This window comes from Sciurus carolinensis (assembly GCF_902686445.1).
Source record: "Sciurus carolinensis chromosome 19 unlocalized genomic scaffold, mSciCar1.2 SUPER_34, whole genome shotgun sequence".
NCBI lineage: Eukaryota > Metazoa > Chordata > Mammalia > Rodentia > Sciuridae > Sciurus > Sciurus carolinensis.
In genome coordinates, this window is record NW_025920112.1 from 4700526 (window position 1) to 4716430 (window position 15905).

Sequence of the window (15905 nt, forward strand, 5' to 3'; positions counted from 1 at the left end):
TAATTGGAGAGCTCAGTGGCAAGAAATAGCTGTTGAAACTGCTGCAGAAATGTAGTAGCAAGGTTTCCTGGTAGAAATGTTGATATGATAATAGAAGGCTAATATGATACTCAAAATCATTATGATCCTGGAGTGTATGCACAGATATACAGCAGCAAAGAGTCAATGCCCTAACAAAAGATAAGAGATAACTATAGTAAAATCCGTTACATCTTATGCCCCAGGTCATTGCCCAAAGTGCAGAAAAGGAAAACATTGGGTTAATGAGGGCAAATTACTGATGTTGAGGGCAAGATGTTACCAAATCATTTAAGAAACAAGGCACAGGACTCTTCCACTCAAGGCTCATAAAATGGAAGCAGCTGTCATAGCTCTTGTAGAGTTAAGGAGTAACAGATCTTTTTGCTGATAGTGATTGCATCACTCGGGCAATTCCCAAATTGGAATTGGTTGGACCCATAGCCCCTCATAAGCTGATTTAGCCACATAGATGATTTTCATCTTTTTCTCAGTAAAGCAAGCTGCTTATTTTCATCCTGTGTAACTTTTTAATTCTTCATATTGGTACCTCACCTTTAAGGAGAGTTTATAAGTAAAGGGAAGCTATCAAAAGGTTAATGGAGTTATTGTTTTTTCAGCACAGTTTGGCACCAAATTTTGGTATTTTTAGGTTATATACTATTAGGCTTGGGTGTGCTTGTGTTAATTCTATTCTACATCTACAAATGCCTCAAAGTCAGTCAGCAGGCTCATAATGTGATCATAAAACAGGCCATGGCCAGCCTTGAAGTAGAACAATCTCCCAGTGTATGACTTGGTGTGTTGGATCGGTAGTCAAAGACGGGTAAGATTCATGGAGAGCTCATACCAACCTAAGACAGGAAATGAGGGCTAGAGCCTCATTATCCAATGAGGGGTAAGAATGTTGCTCTGCCGTGGACAACCTAAGACAGACACGATCCCTGCCAGTTTTCTTTTCATTTTATATAAAGAAGGGGGAATTGTTGGGGGTTATGCCATGTGAACTCGCCGAAGATGGCGCCTGGCAACTAGCCAGAAGCTGTTCGATCACATTGAAGGTATGCGTGCACAGGTGTTCTCAAGTGCTCCTGCTTGCACCTGCTCATGATTGGGCAGCTGACTCCTCACCTGATTTCAACTGGCGTGTCTCCAACCTCCGCCTCTTAGAAGGAGTATAAGTGGACTGTAGGTAGTAGTGAAAGAGCAGCAGCATGCAGAGAAAAGTGACAAAGAGCAGCAGCAAGCAGAGAAAAGTGACAAGGAGTAAAGAATGACAGTAAGAGGAGCAGCTAGCAGAAAGAAACAGAGAAGCCATTAGCAGAAAGGAAGAAGAAGCGGCAAGCAGATAGAAACAGCGAGTAGGGGCAGCGGCGGAAGAGAGTGGAGAACGGAGAACTGAGAACACATCTTTAGGTTGCAGATCACAGATTGCAGTACGCGGGACACATCCCTAAAGCACCTTATGTAGACGGACCCTTAGTTCACAGGATGCAGGACACACCTTTAAGAACCAGCAGCAAAACTGAGAAGACATGGATTTCTGAAAGTGTAGTATCTCTTTCTTAAGTAAAGTCTTTCTCTCTTATGCAAAGCCTCTCTCTCTCTCTCTCTCTCTCTCTCTCTCCTCTCAAAGCAATCAAATCTCAGTTCCTCTATCCTCTATACCTGTACAAAGTGTTGCTGCAGGCCGTGACAAATTGCCATGGGTGGCGACACTCTACCCTGTCTGACACACCTGAACCTGACCTTCCAAAGTCGAAGCCCTTCCAGGGAATGCCCACCTTAGTTTCTGCCACTCTCAAGGGAAAGACCTCAAGTCCACACTAGAAGGAAATCAGATCAAATGAAAACCAAGGTTATTCCTTTTGGTGTTACTGCAAGTGGAATTTTTCCTTTATCTCTTCATATTGTTCATGGTTTATTTAGGGAAATAGTATTTTCTATGGATTTTGTATATTGGATATTTGCTGCATTCATTTATTAATTCTAATTGTTGTGGAAACTTTAAATTGTTTTTTTATTTTTATAAACTGCATTTTGATTCATTGCACACAAATTGGTTATATCTTTTTGTTTTTATCATTGTGCATAATGTAGATTCATACCATTCATGTAATCATACATGTACGTAAGGTAATGATGTCTGTCTTATTCCACTATTTTTCACATCCTCGCCCCTTCCTCCCTCTCATTTCCCTCTATATAATCTAAAGTTCCTCCATTCTTGTCTCACCTCCATCCCCCAACCCCATTATATATCATCATCCACTTATCAGGGAAAATATTAGGCCTTTGGGTTTTTTGGATTGGCTTTTTTCACTTAGCATGATATTTTCCACTTCAGTCCATTTATTTGCAAATGCCATGATATTATTCTTCTTTATAGCTGAATAATTTTCCATTGTGTATATATACCACATACTTTATCTTTTCATCTGTTGAGGAGCACCTAGGTTGGTTTTGCAATCTAGCTTTTGTGAATTGAGCTGCTATAAACATTGATGTGTCTGCGTTACTGTAGCATGCTAATTTTAAGTCGCTTGTGTATAAACTGAGGAGTCGGATTGCTGAGTCAAAAGGTGGGTCCATTCCAAGTGTTCTGGGGAATCTTCATTCTGCTTTCCAGAGTGGTTGCACTCATTTACAACTCTGACGGCAAAGTAAAAGTGTGCCTTTTTGCCCACATGCACACCAACATTTATTATTTTTTGTGTACTTGAAAATAGCAATTCTAATTGAAATAAGATGAATTCTTAGAGTTGTTTTAATTTGCATTTCTCTAATTACTAGAGATGTTGAACACTTTTTCATATATTTATTAATCACCTGTGTATCTTCTTCTGTAAAGAGTCTGTCCAATTCCTAGGTCCATTTATTTATTGGCTTCTTAGTATGTTTGGTGTAAAATTTTTTAAGTTCTTCCTAAATTTTGGACATTAGTGCTCTATCTGAAGTGGATCCAGTTTGAGTTGAGTTTTGCGCAGAGTGAGAGATGGGGGTTTAATTTCAGTTCACTGCATATGGATTTCCAGTTTTCCCACCATCATTTTTTGAAGAGGCTATCTTTTCTCCATTGTATGTTTTCAGTTCCTTTTTGTAGTATGAGATAATAGTATTTATGTGGGTTCGCCTCTGTGTCTTCTATTCTATATCATTGGCCTACCTATCTATTTTGGTGCCAATACTATGCCATTTTTGTCACCATTGCTTTGTAGTATGGTTTAAGTTCTGATATTGTGATACCTCCTGCTTTGCTTCTTCAGCTCAGGATTTTTTTTTGGCTATTTGAGTCTCTTATTCTTCCAGATGAAGTTCATGATCACTTTCTCTATTTCTATGAGGAACATCATTGGGAATTTAATCACAATTACATTGAATCTGTATTATGCCTTTGGTAGTATGGGTATTTTGACAATATTAATTCTGCCTTTCCAAGAACATGGGAGATCATTCCATCTTCTAAGGTTTTCTTCAATTTCATTATTTACTGTTCTGTACTTTTCATTGTACACATCTTTTACCTCTTTTGTTAGATTGATTTTCAAGTATTTTATTTTATTCTTTTGAGGCAATTGTGAATGCAGGGGTTTTCCTAATTTCTCTTTCAGAATATTCATCACTTATGAATAGAAATGCATTTGATTTATCATTATTGATTTTATATCCTGCTACATTGTTGAATTCATTTATTAGTTCTAGATGTTCTCTAGTGGAATTTTTTGAATCCTCTAAGTATAAATTCATGTAATTTGCAAATAGAGACATCTTGACTTCTTCTCCTATTCGCATCCCTTTAATTTCTTTGGTCTGTCTATTTGCTCTGGCTAGTGTTTCAAGGACGATGTTGAATAGAAGTTGTGAAAGAGTGTATCCCTGTCTTGTTCCAGTTTTTAGAAGGAATGCGGTCAGCCTTCCTCCATTAGGAATAATGTTTGACATGGGCTTAGCATGAATAGCCATCACAATGTTGAATTATGTTCCTACTATCCCTAATTTTTCTAGTGTTTTCAGCATGAAAGGGTGTTGTATTTTTTCGAACTCTTTCTCTGCCTCTATTGAAATAATTATATGATTTTTAACTTTAAGTCTACCGATTTGGTGAATTATGTTTATTGATTTCTGGATGTTGAACCAACTTTGCATCCTTGGAATAAACCCCAATTGATCATGGTGCACTCTTTTACTATGTTTTTGTATGAAATTTACCAGAATTTTCTTAAGGATTTTGCATCAATTTTCATCAAGGATATTGGTCTAAAGTTTTCTTTCCTTGATGTGTCTTCATCTGGTTTTGGTATCAAAGTGATAATAGCTTCATAGAATGATTTTGGAAGTGTTCCCTCCGTTTCTACTTCCTGGAATACTTTGAGGAGTATTGGTATTATTTCTTCTTTAAATGTCTTTAAGAACTTGGCTGAGAATCCATGGGTTCCTGCACTTTTCTTGGTTGGTAGGGTTTTGATGACTTCTTCTATTTCAGTGCTTGAAATTGATCTGTTTAAATTGTGTATGTCTTCCTGATTCTGTTTGGGAGGATCATATGTTTCTATAAATTTGTCAATGTCTTTGATATTTTCTATTTTGTTGGAGTATAGGTTTTCAAGTAGCTTCTAATTATGTTATGTATTTCAATGGTGTCTCTCATGGTCCTCACTTTCTATCACAAATTCTAGTAATTTGGGTTTTCTCTCTCCTTCTCTTTGTTAGTGTTTCTAAGGGTTTATCCATTTTGTTTACTTTATCAAGGACCAACTTTTTGTTTTGTCAGTTTTCTGAATTGTTCCTCTTGTTTCATTTTCACTGTTTTCAGCACTGATTTTAATTATTTCCTGTCTCTTACTACTTTGGTGTTGATCTGTTCTTCTTTTTCTAGAGCTTTAAGATGTAATGTTAAGTCATTTCAATGTTGACATTTTATTGAGCTCAATGCAATAAACTTTCCTCTTACTACTGCTTCCAGAGTGTCCTAGAGATTTTAATATGTAGTGTCATTCTTCTGATTTACCTCTAAGATTTTTTTTCTTTCCTTGCTGATATCTTCTGTTATCATTGCATCATTCAATATCATATTATTTAGTCTCCAGATATAATAGTTTTGTTTTTTATTTTATCATTGACTTCTAATTCCATTACATTATGGTCTGATAGAATACAAGGTATTATCTGTACTTTTTGAATATTTACTAATGTCTTCTTTCTGGCATAGCATATGGTCTATTTTGGAGAAGGATCCATGAGCTGCTGAGAAGAAAGTGTATTTCCTCGGTGATGGATGAAATACACTATACATGTCTCTTAAGTCTACTGATTCTTTGTATTATTTAGTTCTATAGTTTCTTTGTTCAGTTTTTGATTGGAGAGTCTATCCAATGGTTAAAGTAGTGTGTTATAGTCACCCAGTATTATTGTGTTTTGGTCTATTTGATTCTTAAAATTGTGAAGGTTGTGTTTGATGTACATAGATACTCCATTTTGGGGGCATAAATATTTAAAATCATTATATCTTGCTGGTTTATGGTTTCCTGGAGCTGAATGAATGTCCCTCTTTGTCCCTTCTGACTAACATAAGTTCAAAGTCCAGTTTATTTGATATGAGAATGGAGACCCCTGGTTTTTACTGAGTCCTTATGCATGGTATGTTCTTCCCAATCCTTTCACCTTTAGTCTGTGGATGTCTTTTTCTATGAGTTGACTCTCTTGAAGGCAACTTATTGTTGGGTCTTTCTTTTTAATCCTATCTACCAGTCTATGTCTTTTGATTAATGAGTTTAGGATATTAACATTCAGGGTTATTATTGTGACATTACTTGTATTTCTGTTAATTTTGGCTTATTTTTGGCTTTTAACTTGACTTGATTTCGTCTTTGATTGGCATTTCCTTTAGGTTAGTTCCTCCCTTTCCTGACTTGTTTTGTTTCTCATTTCCTCCTCAAAAATATGTAATATTTTCCTGAGAATGTTCTGTAGTACAGACTTTCTATTTTTAAATTATTTCAAATTTTGTTTAATGTGAAAAGATTTTATTTCATCATCAAATCTGAAGGTTAGTATTGCAGGGTATAGGATTCTTGGTTGGTATCCATGTTCTTTTATAACTTGAAATATGTTGTTCCAGGTCCTTCTTGCTTTTAGGGTCTGGGCTGAGAAATCTGTTGATATCCATATTACTTTCCCATTATATGTAATCTCACACTTTTGTCTGCTAGACTTTAAAATGCTATCTTTACCATGTATTTAAGGTATTTTCATTGTAATGTGCTTTGGTGATTTTGTCCATTTGGTGTTCTGTAAGTCTTGTGTTTATTTTTCATTTCATTGTTAGGGTTTGGGAAATTTTCTGATATTATTTCATTGATCGGGTTGTTCATTCTTTGGTTTGTATCACTGTGCCTTCCTCAATCCCAATAATTCTTAAATTTAGTCTTTTCATGATGTCCCATAATTCTTGGAGTTTCTGTGCATGATTTCTTACCATCTTCTCTGTTTGGGCAACTCTATTTTCAAGATTAAATATTTTGTCTTCATTATCTGAGATTCTGTCTTCCATGAAATCTAATCTGTTGGTGATGCTTTTTATTGAGTTTTTAATTTGGTTTATTGTTCCTTTCATTTCAAATTTTCTGTTTTTTTTTATTTTTAGAAGCTCTGCCTCTTTATTAAAATGATCTTTTGCTTCCTGCATTTGATCTTTTAACTGTTTATTAGAGTGATCATGCATTGCCTGCATTTGCTGTCTTATCTCATCTTTTGCTTCCTGCATCATTTTAATTTCATAGATTCTAAACTCTTTTTCTGTCATTGTACTGCCATGCTGTCATTGGATTCTATACAAATAGCATCTTGGTTTGTTAGGGACACTTTATTCTCCTGTTTTTTCATAATTTTTCTCTATATTCCCCTCTAACAGTAAAGATCTGAGGTACTGCAGTTTCCCATCTGTAGATTTTTTGTGACCCTTCACATTTCCAACACCTCTCCTTTGAGGGGGAGCTCAATATTAGAAGCACCCAATACAAGAAATATCCAGCCCTAAACCAGACAGCCCTTATAAAGATGCTAACAGTATTGTAATAAACAGAAAGATTAGTTTTATTTTTATCTACAGTATAGCCAATAATAGTATTGCAATGAGCTCTACAACTTCTAGTGGTGAATAAAGCGGTCAGGGAGGGGTGTAAATAGTACCTGACCAAGGGAAGAGTTATCCTCTCTAGCTTCCATGTCTGAGAGAAAAAATATATAACCATTGAATTTCTCAGTTAGGCTTGTTTTGCTTAATAAAAGCTTCTCAAGTTTCATCATTTTCCTGTAAGTGACATAATTTCATGCTTCTTTGTGACTGAAAAAAAAATTCTATGTATATTACCCTACATTCTTCATCCAGTCATCCATGTACAGATATCCAGGCTGTTTCCATAGTTTTCCTCTTGTGAATTGTTGCTGCTATGAACATGCATATGGCATGTCTCAGTACAGTATGCTGACTTTAGTTCTTTAGGATAAATGCCACCCAGACTGTTAAGTTGGGCACTGTTCTTTTAGCACATAAAACATTAAAGAAAATACTCAAAAAACATTCAAAATATAGCATTATTTGCTTTTTATTTATAATATGAAAATAAATGAAAAAGAATAGCAATGTAGATATTTCACATACACAATAAAAACATATCATCATTCAAATTTTAAAAAAATAATTTAAATTCTACACAAGAGTTTTACTTGTTCTTTGTGGAAAGTTAAAGATGGTCATTTTGGTGGGTAGCAGGTAAAGCAAGAGAATATGAAGAAGCTAACCTGAGATAAACCCACATGGAGATCTGAGTCTGAGTTTTGATTCTGCTTGTGGGTTGTTTCCACAACTTCCTAAGGCACATCTTCTTGGAGGCAGTGTCCAAATAGTTTCATTTTCTGGAATTAACATCTAGTTTCAAAGGGGCTGGGAATTGAATTGAGCCTGAATGCTTCTCAGTCTTCGCCCTCAGTAATTCCTTGTGGGGTCTTCCTCAGGTTGGAGAGAGATCACTCTTCCAGCCAGGGGACTACAGGCCTGTGGAGGCAGGTGGGGTCTTAAATTCCAGGCACACATTGTATTGTGCTCTATCATGCAGTCACCTCTTATGTTTGCAGATGTAACTCCCACTTGCTGAGTTATTTGTGTGTGTTTGTGTGTGCGAGTTCATTCCTCTGGATATGAGTCACTGTGGATCCCCTGCTTTATGTGGAAGTTTGGTAGAATGTTCTGCTGATACTTGTGAGTTTCTTCTCTGTATGTATGTATATATACATGTATATATATATATATGTATATTGGGTGAGATCAGGTCTCAGTGGGATATCAAGTTTCTGAAGCCCCATTTAATGTTTGAAGACACATTTTCAATTTGTTGTCATGTGAAAAAACAAATTTAGTGCTTGAAAATGAAGGAAAAGCATTTGATGAAGCTCTATGACCACTGAACTGGAGCCATAAACTCAGGACATGGGATGGTTCTGGCTACTAATCGTTATCTCCAGTTTCTCTTTTTCCCATTTTCATTTTATATTCCACAAGATGGATTTTTTTCAGTAAAAATATAGTTTACATTTGTAAAATCATTTGCCTGAACATTTTTATAGTTTTCTTCTATGAATTTTTATATCCACTCTTTGGTTACACATATATTCCCACTTATTTTCCCATTAGTTCATTAATCTTTGTGTATTTTTGTAAAGGCAATATTTAATCAAACTGAATTTTCTTTAATTGTGTAATAATGTTGTCATTTGAATATTTGTTACCATTGTTCTGTAGTATAGTTGTAGTTCTGGTATTGCATTACCTCCTGCTTCACTCTTCCTGCTAAGGATTGCTTCAGCTCTTCAGGGTCTCTTATTTTTCCAAATGAATTTCATGATTGCTTGTTCTATTTCTATGAAGTATGTCAGGGGGATTTTAATTGGAATTGCACTGAATCTATATAACACTTTCGGTAATATGGCCATTTTGGAAAAATTAATTCTGCCTATCCAAGACCATGGGAGATCTTTTCATCTTCTAAGGTTTTCTTTAACTTCTTTCTTTAGTGTTCTGGAGTTCTCATTGTAAAGGACTTTCACCTCTTTTGTTAGATAGATTCCCAATATTTTTTTTGCGCTATTGTGAATGGGGTATTTTTCCTAAATTCTCTTTCAGAGGATTCAACACTTATTAATAAAAATGCATTAGATTTATGAGCATTGATTTTTATATCCTGCCACTTTACTGAATTCATTGATGAGTTCTAGAAGTTTTCTGGTGGATTTCTCAGCTCCTCTAAATATAGAATTAAGTCATTGGCAAATAGGGATAGTTTGAGTTCTTTTTTCCTATTCATATCCTTTTAATTTCTTTGGTCTGTCTAATTACTAAGGTTAGAATTTCAAGGATGAAGTTGAATAGGAGTGGCCAAAGAGGACATCCCTGTCTTGTTCCAGATTATAGGGAGAAAGCTTTCAGTTTTTCTCCATTTAGAATGATATTAGCTGTAGGTATATTGGCTCTAGGGTTAGCATAGATATCTTATATTAAAGAGCAATAGTAACAAAAATGGCATGGTATTGGTACCAAAATAGACAAGCAGATCAATGGTACAGAATAGAGGACATAGAGACAAACCCTAATAAATACAGTTTTCCCATACTAGACAAAGGAGCCATAAGCATACAATGGAGAAAAAATAGTCTGTTCAACAAAAGTGCTGGGAAAATTGGAAATCCATATGCAGCATAGTGAAACTAAACCTCTGTCTCCCTCCTTCATAAAACTCAACTCAAAATGGATCAAGGACCTTGGAATCAGACCAGAGATCCTGCACTTTATTGAAGAAAATGTGGGTCCAAATCTCCATCATGTTGTCTTAGGAACAGACTTCCTTAACATGACTCACAAAGCACAAGAAATCAATAATTTCAGGAATCAATAAAATCAGGAATCAATAATTTGGGAGAGATTCAAACTAAAATGCTTTTTCTCAGCAAAGGAAACTATCAGCAATGTGAAGAGAGAGCCTACAGAGTGCGAGAAAATATTTGCCCCTCATACAGATAGAGCACTAAACTCCAGAATTTATAAAGTATTCAAAAAACTGTACACCAAGTATACAAATAATCCAGTCACCAAATGGGTTAAGGAAATGAGCAGACACTTTACAGAAGATCTACAATAAATCAACAGATATATGAAAAAATGTTCAACATCTCTAATAATAAAAGGAATTCAAAGCAAAATTACCCCAAGATTCTAACTCACCCCAATTAGAATGGCGATTATCAAGAATGCAAGCAACAATGGGTGTTGGCGATGATGTGTGGAAAAAGATACACTCACACATTGCTGGTGGGGTTGCAAATTAGTGCAGCCACTCTAGAATGCAATATGGAAATTCCTTAGAAAACTTGGAATGGACCCACCATCTGACCCAGTGCCTTCACGTCCCACAGCACATGGTCCTGTGGGGAGGGCCCCTCCTCACCGCCCTCTAGTTACAAGAAGGGCCTTGGCTGATACTGTATTGTGGGCATTCAGGGATACAGCTTCTGTGTTTCCTCAAGTTATCAGGGTAAACAAATTCTAGATCATTCAAATTCAGGATGCACATGCCCATCAACATTTATAAATGACAGCAATGTAGAATGTGTGTAATGTGATGTTCACAACATGGTCTGCTGAAAGCAATAAACACAATAAATTATTTGACAGATTTAATTCCTTAATTGTTTAAAATTTGTGTCAAGTAAAAAAAGGCTGATTAGAACTAATGGGTGAATAAAGATGAAAAAAATATTTACATGCTAGCACATTCAAGTAAACAACCAAAGTTATGACAGTTTAATGAAAGAATGTATGAAGAGATTGTTTTCACTACTGATAAAGAGAGTAAATGTGCATGTTCTTCTCTCTGGCAATCAATGAAAGGAAACCCAGGTCAAGCCCGATATCTGTCTACACAGAGTGTGACACTATCTCTCTAGAAGAAAGGCACTTCCCTCTAGCTCCTATTCCATACATTGACCATTACAATTTCCTGATTTATTTTGTTTATTGAAGAAATTTGATTTCATTTCATGGGTGTCCCATGCCATTGCCCAGATGTGTGCCCTGGAACATGTTCCCTGACCTTAGCAAACCTCAAGACAATGTGCTCCTTCCTGTCCCTTTTAATAACATTTAATTAACAAGTGAATGTCTAATCATTCCTGCCACCTTGCAATCTCCACATCCTTTCACATGACCACACACCTCAGTCTTAGCAGCTTCCGGGAGCTGGGACAATTTTCAGGAGAAAGCTTAGTGATTGCAGACCTGCCTCAATCTACTTTATACAACTTTTAATCTTTTTGGTTTCTGCAAAGCATAAAGTTTATCAATGTACTCACAACTAAAAATTTCAAAAAGGGACTGAGAAAACAGAATTTTTTCCACTTCACAGTATCCAAGTTGGCTGTTATTTCATTCCTGCTTCTGCAATTCCTTAGGACATGTAAGCTCTAGAACCATCCTGCAGTATGTGAGCAAAGAATGTTGGCCTCGTGTTCACCAGACTACTGGTTTTCACAGTGAAACTCATTAATGGTGCAATTGTTATGTTAATTATAATGAAAATGAATTACAAGAACTTAAATGCTGAGGCATCTTTTATAAATTTATTACAGTGTTTTACTCACATTAGTCAGTCACAGTGTACAAAATGCTAGCAAGGAACTTCTTCTCAGTAACTCTTTCAAAATGGTCTAATTCTTGCATGTATTATTCACAGCAGCTAAAACATGACCTCCATCCAGATACCTGTCAATGCGTGAACAGGGAAACATGTGGAATATGTTCACAATGAATGTTATTCAGGGATAAAAATGGTGACATGCTGTCGTTGGCAGCAGGACACAGATGGACAGAAAGGAGGTCATTGTGTTAAGTGAGATAAGTTGGACCCAGAAAGCAGGGGCCACATGCTCTGAGTCATTCATGGAAGTGGCAAAGGTGTTCTCAAGGAGGAAGGGAGTGGGATGGTGTCACTAAAGACCAGGAAGTCCTGGGGAAAGAAGGACAGAAAGCGGCTCCAGGATGGACACTGAGCCAGTGGGAGGAGGGGACTCCTGGGACTTGTCCTCTCATCAGGCAGTGGGAAGCTCCTGGTGCAGCAGGCTGGGGTGGGTCTCAGAAAGACTGGAGAAAAGGAGGTTGGCGGGCCCTCACACAGGAGGAATAAGTCTAAGAGTTTGCTCAGCTTTGGTTATCACACCATTGACACATGTATCCAGTGACCACGGTGTTTTGTAGAACATGGACCGATACAGCTCCATTAACAAAAATCAAAACAACTGAAATCAGTCAAACTTAGTTTTTAAGTAAAAAGCATTGGTCTATTTCATTTTTTTAGATTGCTGCAATCTTTACATCCTAGGCATTGTGAAGGAAGTGAAATTATAGCATGTGTTAATATTAAAACACAATTTCCAAAAAGTAAAATGAAATTCTAATCATTTAAGAGAGAGATTTGCAACATTGAAAAAGATGTCAACATAAAAAATCAAAAGATCAAGGTTCTATCATGGCATCAAAATGTTCATGAGTGGACTCCAAATGCTCATTAGAGTCTACATCAAAATCTGTATTTAACTGAACCAAAAGTCAAAGTTTCACATTGGTGTCATGGAATGGATTGCTTCAGAATGAATTAGTATAATGTGTAATGCATTATAAATACAATTTATTATAGGTGATTTGGAAGAAAGTTTTCAGATATTTAGAGACAGACAATAGAAAGGAGATGTCTTGGACACATAGTATGAAGTCCTCTGCTGGCCAGGACTGGACTCACTGGTGATGCCCAATCAGGGCCCACTTGCAGCTGACATGAGGGAGGAAATGGTTAGTAAGGAGGGAGCATATTTTCCTCAGCTTTAATTCTTTCTTCATATTCTTTAAAATATCTAAAGTCTATATTGTTTTAAAAAGTTTACATTTTATGTAACCAGAATTTTGAAAGTTTTATTCTTATAGAGTATTGAAGATAAATGCAGATGCTATATATTCAATTCATCACCCTAAAGTTAAGCAACTCAAAAAGGATGCTTTGCTTATGATCCACATGCTGGGCATAATTAAACAAGCGTAACACATGGAAAGTCAAAGTGGAATGCTGTTATGGATTATATCATGAGCATATTGGAAACATGATTTGATCTTTTAATACCATAAATTACTTAATTTCTCCTATTTATTCTAAAACATATTCTCAGTCAGTAGATTTTATACCTACCCAGTAATTCTTTACACACAAACGGAATTTCACAACCTTACATATGTATTGGTGGTTTCCTTCATGCAAAAAATGTGTCTCATTCAAAGTCATGATAGGATTTCAACAGAATTTCCATACTGAAAGCTTAAATGGCATCGGAATGTAAGTCTGTCCTGGAAAACCTGCCTGGGTTAAAAGGGTTTTCAGACTCTGCAGATCACCAGCTCACACCTATGCACAGCACTGGTAACATGCTGACTGAATAACCAGGGTCCATGCTGCCCCTCAGTGAGTGACCATGTGATTAGATACATCCGGTGTGGAGACAGGAAGTTGCTGGCCCTGCAAACCCTGGGACCGAGGATGCAACAAATCAGAACTGACCTAAGCACGAGGCTTAGATCAAATTGTGGTATCTCCAGAGAGACAAGTGAGGAGGTGACAGGAGAGAAAGAAACAGACCTCTGGTTCCACACTGCCTTCCTTGTGATGCTGACTGTGCAAGGAATCTGAGAGCTAAAGACAGACCTTGAGGCACATCAGGATGTGCTCCCATGTGTGTTGAACTGCATTAAAGTTGCTTCCAAGATGAGAAGGTGTGTGATAATAAAGCAACACATTATGGGCATGTGAAGCGTGAGAAAGAGGGCACCAATTACCAAGTCACGTGTGCACTGACCTTCCTGAGTTTCTTAAGACAAAGTTCCCTGTCTATGCTTAACTGCCTCTCTGCACCAGGGGTAGCTGTGACTGATGATGGTGGTTAAAAGGTGGCATACAGCACCACCCAAAACCAGAGTAAACAATTCATTGTATTCTTTTTTGTGAATTTGAAATTTATTTTTACTTGAGACATGATAATATTACTTATTAGTGGGCTATCATGTCATATTGGTGTATGTGGATACTTGTACAATACCGACATTTCTATCTCCTCAAACATTTGACATTTCTTTCCCCAGAAAAGCTTCCAAAATTATTTCTTCAATTCTTGTTTGAAATAGACTCTAGAGCATTGTTATCAACAGTCACCATAATTCACAGTAGCAGGTAGAACTCTGCTCCTGTGTAACTGCAGTTTAGCACCCACTGACCCCTGGCCCCCTCCTCCCTTCCAACCCACTCTCCCACGCTGTGCTGTCCACTCTGTCACTCTGGACTTGCTGAAGCATCTGCTTTTGTTCCCTGTGTGAGTGAGCTCCTGCAGGGTTGGCTTCTGAGCCTGGTTTAGTCACTAAGCACAGAGATCTTCAGCTCTACCCGTGGCGCTTGCTACAATGACAGCATCACATCTTTTTATGGTTGAGTTCCATTCAGTGTATAAATGTACCACTTCTTTTACCCATCCATCAAATATTTTCTTGTGGAACTAAGAATTGAACCCTGGTGTGCTCTACCATTGAGCTCCATCCCAATTTTATAATTTTTAATTTGAGGAGAAGTATGGTTAAGACTCCCAGGATGGCTTGAACTCTCTGTGCTCCTGCCTCAGCCTCCCAGGTGTTTGGGATCACAAGCTGCACCTCCTCACCCAGACCCATGCTCAGGTGTTTGGAGGACACTCTGGTGTCCATTTCTAGGATGTCCTGCTTGGCACTGCAGGACCACAGGAGTGCTGACTGCCTTCTGCACATTGATGTCATCTCCTTTGCAGATGTACCCAGCAGTGGGTCTGCTGCAGCACATGGTGGTTTTATTTAAAAACAATTTGAGGCAAGTGCTCCTAATACAATAAAAGCTTAAAGATAATATAATCTCTTGAGATATAAAAGAGAAAATAGAAGGCATGCTTCATTCTTCCCTTTTTCTCCAATGACCACTAATTAAGATGACTTTTCATGAAGTTGCTGGTTCCTGCATATTGTTATTCTTCTAAAGTCTTGAGGCAGAAAATTATAAAGAACAGATAAACTCTCTCTCTCTCTCTCTCTCTCTCTCTCTCTCTCTCTCTCTCTCTCTCTCTTTCACTCTGCATGTAGAAGCTCAGGAATTACAGAGCTTCGGTGATAGTACCCATTTTTCCCTGCAGGTATAATGGAGAGATATGAAAGAACAGTGACAAAAAGGAGATGCTACTAAGCCACGAACTCGGCAACTTCATTTCAGGTAGTTTCATGTCAATGGAAGAAAGAAGTAGAAGTGTTTTCAAAATGTTAACTAAGAAAAGTGAATTGTTTAAAATAACAGTTACTTCTTCACAAAGATTAAAATTATTAAGAAATTCTTGTAATTAACTACAACACAAAATTCAAAATCGTGCACTGCTGTGAATCATGGGGGCATAATAAATGCAAATGCTCAGGTAGTGGTGTTAAAGCTGAGAGTGTGTGAAGAATGAGTCTCCAAGGAACCCCTGCATCCTGCTCTCCTCTCCTCTGGTATTTAAGGATATGCTCTTCAACTGGAGGGGTGTTTTAATGATTGGTGCTCCTCTGCATCTAAAGATACTAGAAATGACTCAGGAAAGAACTGCTACAAGACCAGGACACAGCTCAGCAGGATCAAGTGTGTCCTACTGGGTGAGGAAGGTACAGAGCTCTTGCCCATGCTCAGGGAGGGTTTCAGGCCCCATAGGCCATGTTTCCTCTTTGGCCAACCAGTCCTGGCACCAGAGAACACAGA